Source organism: Callospermophilus lateralis, chromosome 10, assembly GCF_048772815.1.
Source record: "Callospermophilus lateralis isolate mCalLat2 chromosome 10, mCalLat2.hap1, whole genome shotgun sequence".
Lineage (NCBI taxonomy): Eukaryota > Metazoa > Chordata > Mammalia > Rodentia > Sciuridae > Callospermophilus > Callospermophilus lateralis.
Window position 1 is genome coordinate 86,275,281 of NC_135314.1, and position 6,000 is coordinate 86,281,280.

Consider the following 6,000-nt stretch of genomic DNA (forward strand, 5'->3'; position numbering starts at 1 on the left):
TTTCAGCAGGGTTCATGAGGACCATACCTCCAGCCTCTGAAGGCTGAAATATTGTGATAATATTGAGACAATACTGTGCACACAGTGCAGCAGAATCTTAAATCTGACAGCACAAAGAAGACAGTTTGAGAGAATATTGGAAAGTCATGCTTAGATGTTTTTGATAAAGTAAGGTATTTGGTCCATTTGATAATTGGCAAAGGTATTATAAAACAGATCATTTGTTCATTCATAATTTCAGGTCATCATGGTCTCTTTGATGTGTCACCAGGATCACTGCTTTATTTAATAATAAACCATTGCAGTGAACTTCAAAGGAAACGAACTTCTCCACAGTACATCTGATGTGTCAGGACTAATCACATGTTAACACAGATAAAAGTCTCCACTTTCTTTTGATACATTTTATTCAAAAAATACAATAGGGTAGTAATATTATTGACCCTAAAGTATCAAATTGCTAGAGGAAGTGATTTAGAAAGAAAACCTATTCAGCATTGGAAGACAATCATGTTGGGGAACTATATATTCTTACTAAAAATGATATTTCCTTTGAGATGAGACTTTCATAGGATGGCAGCTTTTTATCAGTTCTCAAAAATTAGAGAAATAGCAGAAAATACATTAAAAGAAAAATACTAAATCAGGTACTGTGGCATATACCTGTAATGCCAGTCCTAAATTAATGTTACCAATAACTAGTCAGATTAAAGAACAAGAACAATCAAAGGTTATTTACTTTCTGTTATTTCTCTTCTCAGGGGCACTCCATATCAAAACTATCAATACTTGCAACTGAACCAGCATATTAGGTATATCAATCTAAAACAAGACATTGAAGTAACATTTTAATGTTAACATTGTCTAGCCCACAGTAGATTCAGATTGACTGTGAATATAGAACTACAAAAATAAGTGCCCTTTCAAAACTCCTTTGTAGTATCCAAGCATTTAGAATTTCTTGTGTACCAGGTGCAAAACTTGGCTTCGCCTCACTGGGTCGCTGGTCTTCCACTCTTGTAACACTGCCTCAGGACTATATGGAAGGAAAGCCTCACTCCTTTCTTCAGCAGCTCTGTCAGCACTGTCATTATGGAATTGCAGCAATCGTTACAAAACATTACCCACCTTGTCCTCTGTCTCAGATTTTATTAAGTGTTTAAAAAATTACAATTGTTATGAAAGCTAGAAAACAAATTCAGAAAATCAGCATCTGTCTGTTAAGAAGAAATGAGAAGAAAATATATGGACGTGTCGAATTATTTCATTCTGTAAAATACATGAAATGAGCAATTATAAAATACAAATTTCAACAAAGACATTTTTAGTGGAGATACACACACACACACACACACACACACACACACACACACAGTCATTGTAAGTACCATCCTCTATTTACTGAAGTTCCAAAAATATGCAAGCACTACTGTTTATAATAATAAACATCTGGAATCTAGGTTTGTTCTTCATTTTTTTTATTCATCATTTATTTATTGATTGCAATACTAGGTCTTTGCACAAGCTCTACCACTGATCTACATCCCTACCCTCAAACTAGGCTTCCAACCATAGAAACATGATGCTAACCATTTCAGTAATATATTCTGGATATATGAAGAAGCAAATGAAAGAATGTTTGATTGTACCTGGTACATTTATAATATACCAATAGGTATGTTACAGTATTAACTATAGGGTCCATAAAAGACAAAGAAGGCCCTCAAAAGATGAAGTGCTAGATAAAACACTAGATGCTTCGTGAATTTTATGTCTATGCTGTTATTTCATTATCAATTTTAAAATCCCCTTTTTGTTCAATGGATGTAGCTCTTGAGAGAAATCACAGATAAGCCATGCCAACATTTAATCAATTGGTGGTGTGAAGTGACACTGTGCCACCCTGGGTCACTTTGGGCAAGTCAAGCTTCCCATACATTTAGGTCAGTGCTGAAACCAAGTTTGGGGGCTGTTACACAGCCCAAGGAGCAACACTGCCCCCATCTTGTGTTCTTGCTCTGTATGGTTTTTTAAAAACCCTTGAAACTTTTGAATAGGAAAGACTTTATCTGCCTTATGATATAAATGGCTATAAATTATTGACCCCATGGTAGGGTCCGTAAACAAGTCAAGATTGCGCCTGGCACTTTGCCAGAGGGAGTGGTTTGTGAATTAACACCATCGAGCCATTAGGATGGAGATTCCTTAATGACTGACTGCTGTATCTAGTTTATGTTAATTGAGTTAAGCTGTGTATAATTAAGATGATGAGGATTCCTTGATGACTGATTGATGTATCTGGATGATGTTAATTGAAATAAGCTGTGTATAATGAGTTAGGTATAAATACCTCTGCTGTCCGACAATAAAGCGGCTCCTGCTGTATCAACCTTCACAAGTTGCTTGTCGCTCCCCCGGTTATTTTGCCCAGCCAGACTGCGGCAACCCCGTCACAGAAAAGATACTTTATATAGTACTTTCCATTTAATCCACACAACATCCCTATCAGAGTTTAAAGAGGACCAGAGATTTAGCAAGTTGCCAAACATCACACAGCTATTGAAAGATTCAGGATTTGAAATTAACCCTACCAAACATAAAATTTCTATTTCAAGATACCTTTCCCTTTCCGTGTCTATGCTTCTAGTAAATTTTTTAAATAATAATTTCAATTGTGCATATAATATAATCTGTATAAATCCATGTGTAGGTACACAGGAACATATGTATATATTCCCCCCCTCCCCATCTTTTTCTGATACAAATGAAAACTCACAAAGTGTCAGTAAACTTTCAGAAGCATTTTCTTTGGAAATTGATTTCAAAATATTTGCTCTTGAAATTTTTTATTTCAAAACTGTTAGGATAAATAAATAGTCCCCACCCACAGTAGATTCAGATTGACTCTATACAAGCTAGAAACTGAAACAACACAAAAGACCAAAACGCGAATCTTCTTCCTTTCCAATGCTTCCAGTTGCTCAGTTTCTCAGCTCTTCTACCCAGACTGAACCACTGTTAACAGTTTTTTATGTAGCCTATTGGAAAATCTTTTCAAATAAAAGCATATCTTTATGTCTTCTCCACTACCATCATTTTTCTTGGTCTGTCTACATAAGTAGTAGCATACTGAACATTTATTTTAACCTGACTTTTTTTACTTAACCATATTATTTTGAAAATCATTCTGTGCCAGCATTTACAATTCTATCTTACCCCTTTATCATCAGCACAGAATTCCATTGTACATATATACTAGACCTTGTTTTACCAGTCCTCTATGCACATAAATTTACATTGTTTCTATTCTTTTGTTATTATAAAAGAATTATGCAATGACTATCCTTTTCTGTGTACATATGTGAAGAGTTTTCATGCAGGACGAATTCAGAGAAAGGGAATTGCGGAAAATATGTATCTTTTATTATATTGCTCATTGCCAAATTACACAGGAGTTACACAATTTGAACTCCCCCCAATAACATGTATATACTTTTTTCTCTAAACCTTACCAACATACAACTTTATCAAAATTCTGCCAAGATAAAGCTATTATATACTATAAGATGTTTCATTCATTTATTAGCCTTTAGGAAGAGCCCCTGATTGCTGTTTATACCATCAGCAGCACATAGATCCAGAAGTACCTTTCTAGGGCCATATTCTCTGAATGAAAGTATAAACAGAACAGTTTACAAGCTGAACTTGTTCCTGCATTAATGTGAAAATGGCTGTGAATGCATTCCAATTGCTACCTAGAGAATAGATCCCAAATATTCACCAAAGTTTAGGCTTCCATTAAGGCTTGAGAAAATATGGGCACTGATTACACAATTCCTTCCATTTTTAAAAATCTTTTATCTCCATACTGATATGTGATAAGACATTTGCAATCAAAGTAAAGACATTTGGCACACCCAAAACATGGTGCTTGTATTTATTTGTAGTATGCACTATATCTCTAACCAAGAACTTATTGTAGAATTTATTTTGTTTTGTTGAAAAGTAGGGAAAAGTATTTCTTTCTTCCTTTTTTTTGGTTGTTGTTTTTCTGGGGAAGAGAATATAAACTTTATTTTGTTAGAAATATATGAGAAGCAGAGAGATTAATTATTAGTTGCCCAAACCATCTATCTTGACAATGGTTCAAATAGTCACTAGCTTCAAATTCTACCTAAAATGACTGCAGAAAAACCTGTTTAGGCATACCAGTGTGTTTATTGATATCTTTAAAAAACTGTCCACAAGTGCCTATAATCCATATAGGAAAATCCCATCATTGAAGAATTTGAGCACTAAGTTAGGCCATAATTAGCCTATCGTACCCAATACTATGAGGTTATGATTCTTGAGTGCAATTTTCCCTGCCCCCCACCCCTGCTTTCCTCTAACTCGTGGAGATTGTACGATCACATTACATTGCTCTGGGATCACTCATCTCACTTGTCAACTGTCAGACTTTGATAAATTTATGCAAGGATTAAAAAGACTCTTATTTTACTATTTGTGCCCTCAGCTGTGCTCCAGATCCAAGAGTACAGTCAGTGGGTGCTAGACTCCACAGCAGAAAAGCAAGCAGAATAATTTATGCTCAGAAGATGTGATCACTTTGTATCCTTCCAACAGCTGTTAAAAGCATCAGTCATTCCCACTGTGCCAAATGGGCTCAAGTAAGAAACAGAGACAGCAATGCTCCTGGGATCTTTTTAGAGTCTATCTCCTGGGACATGTGAACAAAGAAAATCTAAAGGAATCACCATGGTATCCCTTAGAAACGTTCATTTCAGATTGCAATTGCTGATTTTCACCAACAAGGCTATTAAAAAAAAAAAAAAAAGACAACAACTTTACCTAAAAGAGCTATACTTCAATATCATCATCCCTATAATTATAATCACCAATTTTAACTAATATTTACTGGTTTATTGCAAACTGCTGACCCTGACAATCCAATAGATACAAAACAAAGAAAATACATATACTTTGACAAGCATATAACAAATAATGAATGAAAAGAAACAGATGAAAATAGTTATACATGAAGAGTAATATGCACCTTTTTCAGTGTTTCAATTTGTATAATAAATGTTTTAAACATGATTGCTTTTTTAAAAATTTTTTTTTAAATATTTATTTTTTAGTTTTTTTTTAAGTGGACATAATATCTTTATTTTATTTTTATGTGGTGCTTAGAATCCAACCCAGTGCCTCACCCATGCTAGGCAAGCGAGCTACCACTTGAGCCACATCCCCAGCCCATGACTGCTTAAAAAAAAAAAAAAAAAAAAAAAAAAAAAAGATTTTAAATTTTACACTAGGAAAACAATTTTACACTCCTAATTTATTTATTTTTCTCCCCAGGTTAACATTTTGGTATATATTACATCAGGCTTTTTTCCTTTGCTTATTCTATTTATTTATCTATATAAGGTTCAATTTTATATACAATAATATATTATTATGATACATATTTTATAAGTATATAGTAACACATAATTTTATTTTCATAATTCCAAGTATACAACTTTTAATAAAATAACAGCATGCTCTGAAACATTTTGCTCTGAAACATAATTTTTCACAGTATAATGTGATTAGGTTTCTATAACATTGTGTATAGATTCACCTAATTTAAAAAAAAATTAAAAATGATTATTTTTTAAATAATCAGCAAATTATTTTTGTGGGTTTTTTTGGGGGGTGGGGAGATACTAGAGATTGAACTCAGGGGCACTTGACCATTGAGCCACATCCCCAGCCCTATTTTGTATGTTATTTAGAGACAGAGTTTCAGTGAGCTGCTTAGCACCTCGATTTTGCTGAGGCTGACTTTGAACTCGCAGTCCTCCTTGCCTCAGCCTCCAGAGCCACTGGTTATTTTTGTAGTTTTACTGGAATATAATCACATTCTTGTTTCCATATTTTTATGGATGTTTTTGTGGTACAACTGCAGAATTGAATAGTTACAAAGAAGTCTTAGGCCCACTAGCCAAAAATATT